Source organism: Alexandromys fortis, unplaced genomic scaffold (genome assembly GCF_014885135.2).
Source record: "Alexandromys fortis isolate MF-2015 unplaced genomic scaffold, M_Fortis_MF-2015_v1.1 scaffold_24, whole genome shotgun sequence".
Lineage (NCBI taxonomy): Eukaryota > Metazoa > Chordata > Mammalia > Rodentia > Cricetidae > Alexandromys > Alexandromys fortis.
In genome coordinates, this window is record NW_026067906.1 from 2,245,680 (window position 1) to 2,263,291 (window position 17,612).

Here is a 17,612-nt window from a genome sequence, read left to right on the forward strand (position 1 = left end):
AAATTATTACGCAGGATGCTTGCGATGGGCACATGCACTATGTGAAATACTGTGGAAGTGATATGGGGAAAAGTCCGAGAGTCACATGCCTTTCAGTGTCCTGAGTCACCATCACCACAATTATGTGAACTGGGTAATTGCTACACATCCCTTTTTGGGTGAGGAAGCAAATGGACAGAGAAATGTTTGCACAATGGAAAGTAATTGGAGGGCAACTTAAGTATTAAGCTGTTTTGGAAGGAAAGGATGAAACACATCAATGGGGGTAGTTCCTAAATGTTCTAATTTGAGACCCACAAAGAGTGACTGCTTGCTAAGTAAAACTATGCGCTGCAATAGTTGGGTCCTGAAAGTTCATACCGTCATCTATCTCTTGAATGTACAGAATGAGAGACGAGCCTGAGTCTTTCCAGAAATGATGCTGGAATGCAGCAGAAGGAAGAAGGGACTGGGGCTGCAAGGGAGCAATAGAAGCCGCCAAAAAACAGACCTCTTGAATATCAACCAAGGACTTGCCCAAACAGAGAGTCTGATGTTTCCTATCATTTTATCATATTGCATAGGCCATTTTGAGACTCCACTATTTTTGCAGCCTACAGGGTTGCATTTTGTGTATTTATTTTGAAGGTTTTTTTTTGTTTTTTTTGGAAATGATTTTGCTGTTTGGATCCTTCCTAGGTCAATACTTTCTCATTGTCATTAAAGGCAATTGATTGGATGTGACAATTTTAGCTTCAATGATATCAATATCAAATCCAAAATGTATTTTCTACCCATATCTGTAGAGTTAAATCAGGCACAGTGTTTATAGGAACCATGCACATTTATAATAGAAAGTTTTATATGTATAAAATTTTCAGTAGTGTGTGTGTGTATACACTGCATATACATTGTTCATGAATTTGTCCTAAGAGGAGTTCTCTGTTTTCCATTCTTTTATCTTAATCACTACTTAAAAAATTATTTTATCTTAATCATTTTTGCCTCAATTATGTATTTGTATTAATCTTACTTATTTAAGTACATTATTTTTAATTCTCTTACTATCCTATCTCCCTTTGTCCTTTTATTCTTCCCAACACACCACCTACAATTATTACTGGGGATATATACATATATACATCCATGTATACATATATATATATATTTCATTTTTAACACGCCAAGATATTTGATTTGATTTATAAGCTTCAACTGGTATCAGTAACAAACAAGAGGAACGATCCTTGGAAGCACAGTCATCAGCTGATACCAGAATCCAATAGAATTAAAATCTTTTAATGCTTTTCCTCTCTCTCTCTCCATTGCACCTTTTCCTATTTTGTTTTTGATATGAATGATGGCTGTTGGTTCCTTCATTTGTCTGGAGGCAGTGTCTCACTCTGTAGCTCAGTCTGTCTTAGAACTGATGAAGTACCCCAAGCTGGTCTCAATGCCCATACAATTCTCCTTCCCTGGTCTCCTAAGGAATCGGATTATAGGTTAAGCAGCACAACTGTTTTGAAAGTTGAAGTTTCTTCCCATCAGATTTGGGATGCTGCTGACAGCCTATCTTTCCAATTTCATTCCTATAGTCAGCTTCCAGTACATTCTATGTTCTATCCATTATCACTAGCCTGTAATTAGTGGGAAAAGCTACTAGTTCAACTTCCTTAGGGTTTTTTTTTTTTTTTGCATATGTTGTTTCTTCTACCACTCATGCCCAAGCTGATCTTTCAAAATTCAAACTTCCAAACGGGCATCATCTCCACCGTTAAGCTCACAAACACTTATGGATACCTGGTGCATACCACACTAAACTAGAATTGCTTTTGTTGTTTTTCCTACCAGACCAAGATCTTTGTATCTGTCATACCTACCATATTATTATGGTGCTCAAAACGTAGCCAGTTACTTACTGTTGAATAAACAAGAAAGATTGCTTCTATCAAGCAAACAATTGCCTATGAGCAGATAAACTATCTTCTCCAGCTAATATCCCTGATATTTGAAGACAGCTGTTAAGTCTCTCTTCATATGCTCACAATACCTACACTGATTCAGCATCCTGATTATCTTTGCCTTGGTGATTTAAAGATCCTTTGACTAGATTTCCTCCAAACCCATCAAGCTTTCTGTCCTTAGCATACCATCTAAATTTTACCCAGCTCGTTTCCTGCCAGCAGTAGTAAACTTTATTTTCTCAATCATTTCACAGTCAAAAATCCATTTCCTTCCTGTTACCTCATTTTATCAAGTCATACCATTTTTTTTTTGCCTTATGGTCTTCTTCCAAGCTTTGCACCCTGCGTATGAGAAGACAACCCTGATTGATCAGCTGCAGCTGTGACTTGTGGACAAAGGCCAAGCGTGCACTGTGGAATCTTATCAATGGAGGGTCTGACTTGGATCGGCTAGAGAAGATATTTGTAAAACTCTATGTTTTGTTTCAAACTGTAAAACCTTCCAGGGGAAAAAAATCTACTATGATAACGATAACACATACTCACTTTGCTTTTATGTCATGAGTTTTAAAAGACCAGTCTTGATGAAACACTTTAAGGCCTACTTCAAATTATTAAAGATGGTGTTTGGAGCCTTTAGACAGAGACATAGTTGCTGAAGACAGTGTGGCATTCTCCTACACTGAAGAAGAACTTGACTTTCCATACAGAAAGAAAATGTGATTTTTCTAGTGTACACACACACACACATGCATGCACAATTTTAAAAAAATTGGTAAGCAAGCAGAGGTCCCTTTGTTACACTTTACTATCAGATTGTCTACCCCCTCCAATTCATACACCATTGTAATTCTGCAGATGCATCCTAAACTTATCTGTAGGCCTCACTGCTCCATAACTCAGTAAGAAGACTACTTTTAAGGACATAGACATTACCCCCACAGCTCAGTTCTCTTCCTTTTGCATCAGTGAAACGTACACATAGGAGTACAAGCCACCCCAGGTCACGGAACTTCCTTGTCTAGATGAAGGGTTTTGTTAGACACAATGACTTTTGCCTGTAACTGGTTTCAGGGATAGGGAACTGTTCAAAGCCTGCTATCTTACTTCGTTAAAACACCGAAAGAAATGTAAGCTCAGTGTTGCTCCTCCCATTTTAGAGATAAATGAGTAGAACTGTAGAGGTCTCACCAACTTTCTCTGCATCTTCTCGAGTATCCACTGCATCAGATGCCTGAAATAGTAGCTATCTTCTACAGTCTCCAAAGAGTTCAGTCGCTAAGTGGTTCCATATCTTACCTCTCCGCTTACTGTGTACAACTTAAATAGTGATAGCTGTCAGCACTGCCTTATGAAGTAAAATTTTATTTATTGTTCAGATATTTTGATACAAATTTTAAAGCCTAACTATTAAGATTAATTAAAGGCAGAAGTATAATTCCCATTCATTTAAAATATTCTCTTCTCACACGTTACCATTATCACTGGCATATTTCTAAGTTAATTAAGTACAGAATTATTCCTCATTTCAGCCCAGAGATTCCAGCGTATTAGTGGCTATCAGTGTGGTTTTTTGCATTTTAGAAATGACCATATAGAGTATAAATTTGCTTCTCAGAATTCTCTTGGGTTATCTAAAACGCTATTTTTAGATTTGAGTCTCAGTGCAACAGTCTCATTAGTTGGCTTAGAAATTCACTGCTTAACTTCTGGATCTATATGAAGGATCTCATAGGCTGTGTCTATAATAAGCAGCTTATCCAGTATGTTAATTTTAAGGGCTGCCTTTAAAAAATGCTGCCTTCTTCTGATAAACCCCAGACTTTAATAGCATGTCCTCTGAAGTTGTTCTGTAAATGCAGTACTAAAGTTCAGCACGACAATCTGGGCTATTTAATTAGCTCCCAGCTGCAGTGCTGGGATGCGGTATAAGGATAACATGACTTGTTGAGATAGCTTGGTGCTCGCTGTTTGGACTCTGGTTCTGAATTCAGCGGTCATCTTAAGCTTTCTTGAAGAATGGTGTGGTGGTTTGAATTAAAAATGCCCTCCATAGGCTCAGGCGTATAAACACTTAATTCTCAACTGGTGGACCGTTTGGGGGGTGGGGGGTCCAGCCTTGATGGAGGAGGTCCATTGCTGGGCACAGGCTTTGGGAGTTGATAGTCTCACCCCACTTCCTGTTCACGCTCTCAGCTTCGTGTTTACAGTTAAGACATGCTCTCCCCAAATCCTGCTCCTCCCACCATATCTCCCCATCATGATGGACTCTCAGCCCACTGGAGCCCTAAGCCAAAACAAACTCTTTCTACCCTAACCTGCTTTTGGTCTTGGTGTTTTAACATAGCAACAAAAAGTCACCAATACAAATGTTTTTTTTTTTTCTTTATTTTTCAGGAGAGACTATATTCTCTCTTATTCAATAACTACTAAGAGACATCTTGCTAATTTTTTGCTCATGCCTATGTAGCTACATAGCTGACCTTAACAAGAAATGTAATGATCTTCTAAAATAGAGAGGAATTTCTTATCTGATCAAAAAAATATCTGAGCTAGAAGATCAACTAATATGTCATACAAATAGAACCTAATCTCAATGACTTAACTATTTCAAATTCCTTAAACTTCCAAAATCTCCCTTACAATGATGAACATGGTTTATAAAGTTTAAAAACTTCCTTTGAAGCTGTATAAATTCTTACATTTCATTCATTTTCCATTAATTATATCACTTTTATAGATACTAGGCACAGTGGTTCTCGACATGGGTCGTGACCCTCTTGGCAAAATATTTACATTACAATTCATAACAGTAACAAAATTATGAAGTAGCAATAAAAATAATTTTATAGTTGGAGACGACTACAACTATAATAATATAATATAATGAAGAACTGTATAAAGTGTTGCACTATTAGGAAGGTTGAAAACCACTGGTCTAGTGAGTTTTAAGACTTACTCTAAAATATGGCAGATTATGTAGGACAGTAGTTAAAGACCTAGTCATTGGTCGGGTGCATTGGCTCGAACCTTTAATGTCATCACTCAGAAAGCCGAGGCAGGAGGATCTCTGTGAGTTCAAGTAAATCTTGGTCTACAAAGCAAGTTCCGGGACAGCCAGGGCTACACAGAGAAACCCTGTCTCAAACAACAACAAGAAAGACCTGGACATTGAATACCTGCTATGAAAACTGCACTGTATAACTTCATTCTCAAAAGAACCCTAGAAAGTTGTGGTTTTACATAGAGGAAGACCAGAGATGATATGGATCTGGTTGAATAAGATCGTGTGATAGTAAGTTTTAGAAATGGTGTTCGAGTCCAGGTTGCCTAGTACCTAACCTTAGGCTCTTTCTAGATGCCATCTTGAATCTTCCTTCAAGTCACTGAAATTGCCCTAGCAGAAGTTTATACAGGATACATTACTCTGTCACACAAGCCATATATTTCTTCGAAATTCTCTTTCTTATGATTTTGTCAATTACCATTGCTTCTAGGAGTGTGCAGTGCTTAAGTCCAGACTCCATACCCTATAGCATATTAACTACTCTGCAATAATTATAACAGCTTCCCAGTCTGGTTAGGCAGAAGGTAACTATAGAAATCTTTCTCTCGATGGGCTATGGTGGCGCACGCCTTTAATTCCAGCACTTGGGAGGCCTAGGCAGGCGGATCTCTGTAAACTGGAGGCCAGCCTGGTCTCCAGAGCTAGTTCCACAACAGCTACAGTTGTTACACGGAACAAAAATAAAAAAGAAAGAAAGAAGGAAAAAAGGAAGGAAGGGAAGGAAGAAAGGAAGGAAGGAAGGAAGGAAGGAAGGAAGGAAGGAAGGAAGGAAGGAAGAAACCTTTCTCTCACATGTCATGTATCTATATTATTTGAACTAGCAAAAGATATAAATATATGCAGGTAACTATCTATTTTTTGAGGCAGGTCCTGAGCTCACTGTATAGCCAAGGATGGCCCCGAACTTTTGATTCTCCTGTCTCCATTTCCCGTGTGTTGGGATTATAGGCATGTGGCATCATAACTGGCTTTTTGGATATTATATTATTAAAAATCTAATGTTAAATGTCTAATTTGGAAAATATTAAGAAAAAAGTTATATATATATAAAACATATATATGTTATAAAAAATCTAATGCTACATGTCTAATTTGGAAAATACTAATAAGAAATTATATATATGCACTGAATATACATATATATGTACATATATGTTTTATATTGCTGTGATGAAATGCTATGACCAAAAGAAAGTTGGGGAGGAAAAGGTTTATTTGGCTTACACTTCCACATTACAATCCATCATCGAAGGTAGTCAGGATAGGAACTGCAGGAATCTGGAGGCAGGAGCCAATGCAGAAGCTGTGGAAGAGCTTACTGCTTACTGGCTTGCCCCTCATAGCTTACTTAGCCTGCTTTCTTCTAGAGCCCAGGACCACCATCCCAGAAATGGCACCACCCACAAAAGGCTGACCCTCTTCCATCAATCACTAATTAAGAAAATGCCTTAGAGCCCTGCCTACAGCCCCTTCTTATGGAGGCATTTTCTTCATTGAGGTTCCCTCCTCCCAGATGACTTTAGCTTGTGTCAAGTTGACATAAAACTATTCAGTACAACGGACCCCCATCAACTTGACACCGAGCACATCATCACCATTAAGCCACAGTCTCTTCTTTCTCATTCATTCCCAAGAGTCTACATTAAATATATAAATAACTTTTAAAGTCTCACAGTCTTTACAAATTCAAACACACTAAAAGTTCAGTCTCTTTAAAATAGCCAATCTTTTTTTAAATCCAAACTCTTTTAAAATTCAAAGTCTCTCAACTGTGGGGTCCTATAAAATCAAAAAATACATGAAATACTTTCTTACTTCAAGAGGGAAGAACCAGGGCAGAGTCACGATCAAAGCAAAACAAAACCAAACTCCAAAAGTGTAAATAACTCAGTGTCTAACACCTGAAATTTACTCACCATCTCCTGGGTTCCTTCAAGAGGCTTGGCTCGCTTCTTCAGCTCCAGCCTCTGCAGTGCACACAGCCTGTCTTCTAGGCCCTGGCTGGCGCCACTCCACCACTGTTACTGTTCTTGGTGGTCATCCTATGGAACTAGCATGTCCTACATGCTGGGGACCTCTGCTGAAACTGGGCAACACTTTCACCACTAGCCTCTCATGGGTTCTTTTCATGGTGCCAAGCCTCAATTTCTCTATGATCCCTTCAATCCTATGCCTTCAATGGCCACTGAGGCTGCATCTTCAACAGTGGTCCTCTCTTGGCCCCTCACAGTGCCAAGCCTGAGCTGTGTTCTCCATGACCTTCAAAACTAGTACCACCTGAGTCACTCTTACACTACCAAGTTCAGCTGCCAGCTTGAAGTATAATCTTGGCTGTCTGTGGAACACAGTTCCTACATGCTCTCAGGAAAGACTTCCCAGAAGATTTCACCTCAACGACACTGGTCTCTTTTTAATCACTATTAATTTCTCAGCTCTAGCCAACCAGCTTCGAGTATCTCAGCAAAGCAAAGATTTCACGTTAGTAGTTGTAGTATCTTGTAGCTCACAGCTGATTGATTCTTCAGCCCCAACTAAGCAGAGCCACAGAATATTAATTCAAAGTAACAAAAGACTCTGATAGAGTCTTTAAACTTCCCTCTGAATCTTCAGAAGCCAGGCCTCCATCTTCTGTATTGCCCTCAACACTCCCATCTTCTAAGCTTCTACAAAACAGCCCACTAAGTTCTCAACACTCAATGAAGTTTCTAATCCAAAATTCCAAAGTCCTTCCATAATTCTCCCCCAAACAAAATAGTCAGGTCTGTCACAGCAATACCCCAGTGACCACTTCAATAGTGAATCTGCAGTGTCAGGCATGAATTCCTTTATGCAAAGAGAGTATCAAATCCAAGCAGAGAGTGGCTGGTTACCCCCAAAGCAGCCATACCAGTGAGTTCCTTTTCTCTGGTAGGTTGTTATAGTTCATAGGGCTCACACTGGGTAAGATAGGGGTCATCTTTTCTCCTCTAGCAGTTTGCTAAGCACCATGTAGCACTATGGAAACCAACCAACAAGAAGGAAACTAGTAGTCCACTTCCAGCTTGGTTTCACTGTATTTTGCAACAAAGTCATACAGTCTTATCAATTATTTCTGATGGAAAACTAAGCAGGGTTGCAAGAGTTTGTACTGTTTCTAACTAGCAACTCAAAAGGAGCTCTCTAAAACTTGGCACTTGGATTTCTGCATAATGACCCATGGCTTTTAGGAGTAAAAACACACTGCGATTAATGGCAGATGGCATGAAAAAGCGTCTAGAATTTGGAACTGGGAAAGCTAAAAATGTACAAAAGAGTCCAGAATCTTGGCAGGCCAGTAGTCAGCCATTCGAGCACCTTCCAGAGACAGGTATAATTCAAGTTTCCAATGGGCCAGAGAGATCACAGGCTAAGCGGCAAGCACACAGGATATGAGCAGAAACACATGTGAGAATGAAATCTCTGCATCAGAAACTGCATAGCAAGAAGATGGAAAGGACACAGCTGCTAGAGTTCAAGGCACACAGCGCAAACCCGGAGGACTCCAAATTCCAAAGGGGGGAAATATAAAGCACAAGTCCAGCAGTCCTCAAATGGTCTAGAACCCACCAAGTCACAACAGTCAGGACTGAAGAGGTGGGAAGCAATGGGTGTGAGAGATGCTGTACCCAGCGGTCTCACCATTACTGAAAGGAAGATTTCTAAAGAACTCGGCATTTCTGGGTCACCCAAGGAGACAGGAACACACATCCAACTGGACCCTGCTGCTGCCGGGTTTTCACGGTGGTAAGTGTTCAGGATCTTATCCACACAATTTTAACGGAGGTGTTCTTTTCTTGTGTGACTCCTTGTCAGTCCAGCTTTCTGTGTGTGCTGATGAAACTACCCAAGCTGTTCTCATGAACCTGATTTGCAGTTGGTAGATCTCATCCAGTCTACTCCTGTATTCTTATTCTAAACACATGTGCCTCAAGCGCAACTGAAAGAATAATTTCAACAGTTTAGCCATTGGCCGCAGGAGCCTCCCCTGCCTGTTCATTAACATCTGAGAGTGAGTCTTTTACTTTCCGTGTGTTTTCAGCAAGGAAACTGTAAGATCATTGGAACCAAAGGTTTTTCTCTGCCCATCACTATCCGGTGTACTGGAGAAGAGCTTGTTCAATCTTTCTACATCCATTCTCTTTCTCTTTCATTTCTCTGCCAGCGCTGGGGACAAGAGCAGATGAAGGGGAAGCACCAAGTCTCTTTTCTTGGCTAGGCTCCGTTTGCCATCCCCTCTGGCTGGCTGTGGATGCCTTCAGAGTGGCAGACATCCAAGCACTCATAAAGGTGTGGGGGGGAGTTTTGGGGAGGGCACGGGCAGACTGTTGTTTCTTATCGTGAGTGATACCAACCCCTTGTTCCTCCAGGCCCAGCTCCTTGCAATCTTCTGATAAGGACACTCTAAGTTGTCCAGCAGAGAAACTGGCATCTCTGCCGAGCCACATCACAGGCTTTTCGTCAACTCTCTAGTTAGGTCTCTCTCACGCTGGCATCCTTCTCCACTTCTCGTTATTCCTGACGTGTTGACTATGCAGAAGCCTCCAGTGTTGGTACGAGTGGTTCTCTCAGGAGAGCAGCAGCATTACAGCATTTTACCTAAATACGGAAATTTAGGAGAGTTATTTCCTCAAGGACTCTGAAGGAAACATCCTTTATCTTTCTACCCGTGTTGTTGTTAAAACAAAGTTAGCCATCAGGTAACTGTTTTGGTTTTTCTTTCCATCTGTAGTTGCTGCTATGAGGTCCCTCTCTCTTTTCTGTCATGTGGTTTCTTAGTGCTATGTGTAAGGAGGTTTTCTTTAACGTGTTACACCACTGGTGCTTTTTTTTTTTTTTTTAACAATTCTGCCTCCCTGATGCTTTCACCTGGCATAAGTGAATTGGGAGGAACTAGTACCAGCACTCTATTATAAGATACAGGGATACAGGACTCTTAACTTTACATGGCATTGTAGCCCATGGAGAATGCTACCATAATATCATAGACTCAATATTTTGTAAACAACTTGTGCTTATTTATGTAGCTCTGGAGGCTAGGGGGTCCAAAATTAAGGTAGAAGGGGCTTAGCATCCGGTGAGGCCCAGTTCCATAAACAGTATCTTCTGTGTCCTGAGATGGTAGGGAACAGAGTAAAACTTCAGGTCTATTTTATGAGCAAAATATTCTACTCATGAAGGTTCTTAAGGATTCTCACTACTTGACCAGTTTAGAGGACTAGAATTTCGGCATGGATTTTACGGGGGCACAGCATGCAGACAGACCACTTGCACCCACCTTGCTGCTTCAGTCATACCCTGGCAGAAGTTATCAGTACAATTCTGGGATTGTATGTATCTGGCGCATCTCCAGGTTAAATAATTCCCTGAACTAACTGCTCCTTATGGTTGCCTCTTCCTCCCATCTCCAGACTTACAAATTTCTTGTGTCTTTACAGTTTCCTATCAGTATTGTTTCCTGCGCTCTCAGTACCATTTATATGCACCGCCCACAATCATTTGAGGAGCAGAGTTACATAACGCAGCAGATCTGAGGAGGCTTCATATGTGAACTTGAAAAACTTCTTACCAAAAATGAATCTGCATTATCTACTGAGCTGAGTTCCTGAACATTTATATGTTGAAATTCTAATGCTCAATGGGCTTGTACGAAGAAGAAAGAGGCCTTTAGACAAGGAATTAAAGCGAAGTGAGATTGTAATGGTGAGTGCTTCACCCGAGAGGAACAGTGTACTCACAAGGGGGAGAGAGATTCTCTTCACACTCACTTTTACCAACTAAAGCCCCGTGATGAAAAGGCATGGAGGTATGCTTGCTTCTTGCTTTCCTTAAATTATCCCAACTACCTTTTGCCGCTGGGCTTTAATCTTTCTCTATTTCTGTATATCTTTTTTTTTTTCCTTCTCACTCCATGACTGGCTGAGTGGCTGGCCCCTGATGTCCTCCTCCTCTCAGATTGCCCCTTCTATTCATTCTACCTGCCAGCTCCGCCCCCTCCCCCCATCCTTTCTCCTGCCTCATTATTGGCCATTCATCTCTTTATGAGGACCCTCGGGTGTTTCAGACAGGCACAGTAACACAACCTCAGAGTTAAACAAATGCAGAGTAAACAAAAGTCACACACCTGAAAATAATATTACCTAGCATATGTCCATTCTTGCTAGGAAGACCCTTGACTCTACATGGTTTAGCCAAATAGGTTTAAAAAAAAAAAAAGCCCAATTCTGAGTTCTGACAAATGTTATGCAAATTCATATTGCTGTAAAACTATTCTAAACTTACCTAGCCTTGGAAAATATACCGTTTACTTATTCTTTAACCATATTTTAATTCTTTCAATTGCTCCATCTCAGTCTTTAGTTTTACTTCCTCCAGACTGAGGGCCTTAACTGGTACATAAGGAACAGCAAGATCGGTATTTGTTTGCCTGCATCATCTTCCCTCTGTACATCCCTTTTTAATCCTTCCTTCTTGTTCTCTATTTCCTAGATTCCACATTCCTCTATCCCACTTACATCCCCACATTTATCAACATTCTTCTCAGGTCCCCTGTTCCACGGACACCGAGACACACGGATCGACTAAGCAGCTTTGGGTGCCTTGTTTTTGGTGGCTGGCTGATTGCTTTCTTGCTATCATTTCTATGTGGAAGAAGAAAAGCTGACCCTCAAGGTTCCCATGCAGGCTAAGAATAAAATCAGGTTATGTTCGTAAACTTCGACTTCATCATCAGAGAAATGGTACTTCATTTCTTTGTTCATTCATTTGAGCTCAATGAACTGACATTTACTTGGTGCCAAATTCTCCTAGGCCTGCCATGGAGTAAGTGCTTAATAAAAGTTCCTTTGTGCAAGTGACTATTATCACCCTGATACTAATGTCTCCTAAATAGAATCTTTCTCGTGTTCCTACCTCAGTGACCTCAGAGGACATTTGTCACGCTCAATAAATACTTACTAAATAAAACAGCAGTACCCTTGTCATCAAGGAGCTGAAGTCACAAAGACACGCATACTATCAAAATAGAAAAATGCTGAAGAGTAAGAGTGTATTTTATTCACCCTACCTATTCCTCATAAAAAGAATAATTGAAAAAAAAAAAGCACAGAGGGACTGGAAATACCTCACTAAATAAAGTGCTTAGCATGCAAACATAAGAATCTGAGTCCATCCCCAGCTCCAACACACACACATGCACACACACACACGCACACACATGATAAAATAATGTAATGGCAGAGGAAGAAAAGAACATTTCACACAAGAACCAGCTAAAGGGACTATCTACTTTAGAGACTCATTCAGAAGTTCTGGCCCACAAATCTGAATTGCTTACCAAGGTAATTCTTCACTGTGGTTCTTGAAAGGAGATGTTCCAACAAAGCAAAACAAGAACAACAAAATCAAAAAAAAAAAAAAAAAACTACATGGAAAATAAGCTAACAGACAAAAACAACTAGAATTTGATATCAACATGGGAAAAATCCTGCTGGTTGTTCTAGTGACAGTTTCTAAAACAGTAGGACAGAAAGCTGTGAACCTGCATCCTGTATGGCCATGCTCAGCAGCTGACTCCACACCACCACCTACCTGTTCTGAGCTTCCTAAGCGGGACTGGCATCTGTTGTGGCGGGGATAGTCAATGCTTCCGAAGGTTCACATGCTGAAGGCTTGGTCCTGAAACAGAATTCAAGGATGCCTGAATCATGAGTTCTCTAGAATCACCAGTGAATGAATCCATCAATGAATCTGTAGTTGACTGGATTACAGGGCCTCCCTGGAGTAGGTCACTGGGTGAGCAGCATCTCCCTGAAGGCTCTATCTTGGTTCCCGGCCTCCCTCCCTACTCTCCCTTCCCTTCTTTCCACTCTACTCTCCTTCTGTCCCAGCCACCAAGAAGCAAGCAGCTTGGCTCCAGCACCGACTTCCGAGTAGGATGCTTAGTGTCAAGGCAGCTTATAACAATGGTTCCCAGACTATGGTTCATGACCCCATTGGGGTTGTACATCATATATCCTATGTATCAGACATTTACATTATGACTTATAACAGTAGCAACATTACAATTGTGAAGTAGCAACAAAACAATTTTATGGTGGGGGGGTCACCATAACACGAGGAACTGTATTAAAGAGTCACAACATCAGGAGAGTTGAGATCCACTAATAAAGCAAGGGAGACGATTGACTATGGGCTGAAAATACTGGGTAAAATAGCTTTTCCTATGTGTTCTCTCCTTAGTATTTTCCATAGCAATGTAAGTTAACATAGCCTATATTTATAAAAGCCGCTATTGGTCCAAATTTTGGTTAAATGTAGCCAAAGGCACGTCTCATGATTTAAGGGCCTTTTTTTTTTTTTTCTTTTTTCTGGAGAAGGCTTAGACCGTATCAGTGAAATGAAGCATGAAGCAGTGATGCAGTTAAATGTGCTACGATTTAAAGAGGACCACAAATAGAGTCTTTTTCACAAGCAAGTCATTCTGTTCTATGGTTATAATCTATCTGACTAAACAAATTAAACCTTGTAATAAGAAAAAAGGAGTATTTCTGAGCAATGACCCTTATTGAGCATATATTATATACTGGATACTCTATTTTGGATGAATACAGTGGTACACAATGGCTCAATGGTTAAAAGCACTGCCTGCTCTTCCAAAGGTCCAGAGTTCAATTCTCAGCAACCACTTAGTGGCTCACAACCATCTCTAATGAGATCTGGTGCCCTCTAGAGGAAGAAACCCGGTCAGTTGTCCTCATCAACTTAGACCATGAAACCCAATATGAACAAGTTCAACAGAACCGCCATCTATGGGCTGCCCATGCATGCTTCAGCATTGCCAGGGGAAAAACAAACAAGCAAAAAACAAATGAAACAAAAAAATTAATAAACAGTGGTACACACCTGAGATTGAGAAGGCAGAAGGAAGGAAAGCAGAAATTCAAAGCAAGTCTGGGCTACCTATAAATTCCAGGCCAGCCTGGGTTAAAGAATGAGAACCCGTCTTAAAGGAAGGAATGAAAGAAGGAAGGGAGGGATGGGGGAGGAAGGAAAGAAGGAAAAAAAGGACAAACGAAACCAGAGAAAAGAAGCAAAAACTGGGCTGAAATTTATGTAGGTATTTCACCCAAACTTTATAACAGCATTGTGATCTATCACAATTCAGCGTTAGTAATAGGAAAGCAATGAATTCTAATTAAGGGGGGGGCTCTCAAAGACCATCAGGATATGCTTGAAGAATGAAGGGCAAGGAAAGCGGTTTTGGTAAACTTGTTCCTTCCCAGGTACCGTCCCTAGCATTTTTACCATGCATATTATTTTCTATTAAATTATGGGTGTCTCCTATGGTATAAGACAGATTTAAGTCTTCCATGAGAAACCTTCCTCAGCATTTAGGTATGACCTCTCTATTTGCTGGAATGTATATTTGGGGGTCACCACCATATGCCTAAATTATACAGTATTTGGAGTGGGACAAACACCTTACTCCCAGAAGGTACAAAGTATGTAGGAACTAAATAAGTCCCAGCAAATGTCTTTGAACTGTTTTGCATTTTTTAATATATAAAAACGTTCTATGCTGTGACTTGAGAATTCTTATTTTAGGCTTACTTGTAATTGTACTCCATTTAACTCAGCAAAATACAATTAATTTGTTACTAATAAATAAGTTTCATGTGGGTTTTCAGCTAAAGAATGTCTCTATCTCCAAATTAATGGAAATTTGAGAACATACATAATTATATTTTATGAAGTGTTTGATATCCCCCCACCCTACTCCCTCTCTCCACCTGCCAGTTCTGTTATGATCAGGACTGACATATTCACATAAGTCCATTTAAGGAATGTATCTTGTTTTAAAAACATACTACTGTTGGTGTCTTAACTTTGCTCTATCACTTAAAACATGGCCTAGACCTTACAATGTTGGGCAGGCTGGCCTGGAATTCTCCATCCTCCTGAGTGCTACGATGGAGGATGTGTGAAATCATGCTAGGCTGGGATTCCTTAAGAGAATAAAGAGCCTAATGTTTCTCTTCATATTTGGTTACATCGAGCAGCTTCCGCATGTGTTATAAAGATTGAAACAATCAATTTACCAGTAAAGATGTTAATGTAATTATACCATTAAAGGAATGAAAGGAATGCACCTATTAAAATTGCCTAATTTTCAATATGGTGTCCAAAGCAGTAACTTTTCTGGAGCTTATATATTTGGTAGTAAAAAGAGCATATTTGGAAAACTGTAAGGTTACTAAGTAGAGAATTGTGTTGCATTGTTCCTATTATATACTAATACACCTCCAGTTCAATTAAATTCACAAAATAAATTAGTTCTAAGATGAAAATGAAATGCTCATATAATACATAAGAGCATTGCTGATTTCAGGTGGCCCAATGCCTTCTAAGAAATAATTCTGAAGGGTTGAGCTCTAGTCCAGTGCCAAAGTACTTGCTTGTCCATGAGGTTCTAGCTCTTTAACCAGAAGAAAAACAAAAAAACCCTAATTAAGCAATTCAGCATTTTTTTACATTGAAAAGTATGTCATCTGGGAGATTTCAGGATGAAGCTCCATGGGAGGAAAATAAATTGAATTTCTTACTGTGCAGTTGCTTCCATATTGCTTTTAGCTTTAATTTTTTTTATCTGAGGGAATGAAACATACAAATCAAATATACACTACAATTACATTGACTGTATGAGAGTAAATTTATCATGTATGCAATTCATGTTTACTGAAGTGTGTACAACTATGTTCTGGGACATATATGTTTTCACTTGTGGGCACATCTGTATACTCAAATAAAAATTTCATTGCAATAATGTTCTATAATATGGATGCTCAGTGATTTGTCATGAACATATACTTTAAAAACATGCGTTTTATGATTTAGAACTTCAACAAATCCATAAAGTGAACAGATTCTAGTTTAACCTATTATCAGTTTTGCTAGTGTAGCATACAATGATTCATTTATTACTTTAATGTCAAGTTCTTGATTAAAGTAGAATGCCTAATTTAATTTTCTATGGGGACTTCCTTGGAGGAAAGTTGGGAAACAGCCAAGGGTTCATAAATGTGTCTGAGCTTTTCTGAAAGATATTTCGGGGCGAGAGACTACTGGAAATTACCTAAGTGAAATTTAATTAATTTGCTTTTCTATTTGTAGATTTGAAATAGTATCAGGAAGGGCTATTTATTGTACCACACCAACCAATTCTCTGTGATGAAACAGAGAGGGAAAAAATGCCCAGTGCCAGTTTTATATGTCGAGGGCACACTGGTAATGTCTAGCCTGGTGAAAGATATAAATGGAAAAATGCATTTTTCAACAGTTTTAGCGTGGAAATTCTTTTAAACTCAAGCATTTTGTTTTCAAGCTTTTACATATTTTGAAACAAGGCTATCAGAGAGGGAACATCCATAATGCAGTATTTGTCTTTACCCCGTGCTTTTGAGAAGACTGCAGCCATTAACTCTTCCATTTCAGGGGTTGAACAAAAAACACTACAGAACTTTTCTTCCCCCTGGCTAAGTGATACTGAAAATAACACTGATAAGGTCTGAACGATCGGGGGACCTTTAGTAAAAGGCGATTAGACAGGGATGGGGCAGAATATACACCTTTAAATATGTGGATACAGTCAAGAAAACCCTTTTCTAAAAGTAGGTGCACTAACCAGAGGTTTTCTTTTTCACTGCAACATGTTGGAAAGGTTGGGCCAGAGTTGGCTACCTTTTACCTTCGCAATACTGAACAGGACTCGGTCTGAGTTTTTTTTTTTTTTCTTTCCGTTTCTTTCCCCTCAGGGAAGAAGAGGGAAGGGTTGAAATCCTATGAACTAAAGACCCACGAGCTTGCCACAGGTAGAACAAGATTTTTTAAAAAAGCAAACCTAAGAGCGAAACGAGAGGACTTGAAGCGCGGACGGTGCGAGGCCTGTTTGCACCGGCCCGCGGACAGCGTTTGAGCGCTGCAGCGGGTATCCCCGGTGTCCTCCGGCCAACCGGGCCAGCTCGCCCGCGGGGACAGTGGGCTCCGGTCCCTAAGGGTGAGGCACTCGGGGCTGTCGCGCGAGTGCGTCACTGTCCGGGACGGGAGACAGGTCCGCTAAGGGAGTGGGCGCCGAGCCGCGCGGGGCCGCTCTTCGGTCCGCTGACCAGGCTTCGCCTCCCACCTCGGTGTGTGTGTGGGGGTGCGGGCGGCTCGAGCGGGGAAGGTCGTCCCGCTGCAGCGACAGGACAGTCATCACTCTCCGGTCTCCACACGTTGCGGGTGCCGCCCGGCCGCGCGCCTAGGAAGCGCCGGTGACTGACGGAGTGACCGCCCCCTCCTCCCCCGCCGCCCCCTCCCGGCGCCCCTCCCCCGGGCCGACACGTCATGGAAACACAGACGTCAGAGGCCGCCGGCCAATCAGAGGCCGCCGCAGGAGGGAAGGGGAGCGCAGGAGGGGGCGGGGACAGCCGCCAGCCCCGGCGCGCACAGGGAAAAGGAAGAGGGAGCGAGGGAGGGGCGCCGCGGAGGCGCGAGTCGCCCGCCCTGCACTCCGGCCACCCTTTCGGCCCCGCGCGCTGCCAAGTTCT

At 40.9% G+C, this 17,612-nt stretch overlaps 1 long non-coding RNA gene across 1 annotated transcript; it reads right to left on the reverse strand.

Annotated features, from left to right (window-relative positions):
- Nucleotides 1-6,205: 6,205 nt before the first annotated feature.
- LOC126497428 (uncharacterized) lies at nucleotides 6,206-17,393 on the reverse strand. The gene is made up of 3 exons (XR_007590613.1): nucleotides 16,925-17,393; nucleotides 12,616-12,702; nucleotides 6,206-9,624 (listed from the first exon to the last, which is right to left on the reverse strand). It is a non-coding gene; the product is annotated as an uncharacterized lncRNA (long non-coding RNA).
- Nucleotides 17,394-17,612: the final 219 nt, after the last annotated feature.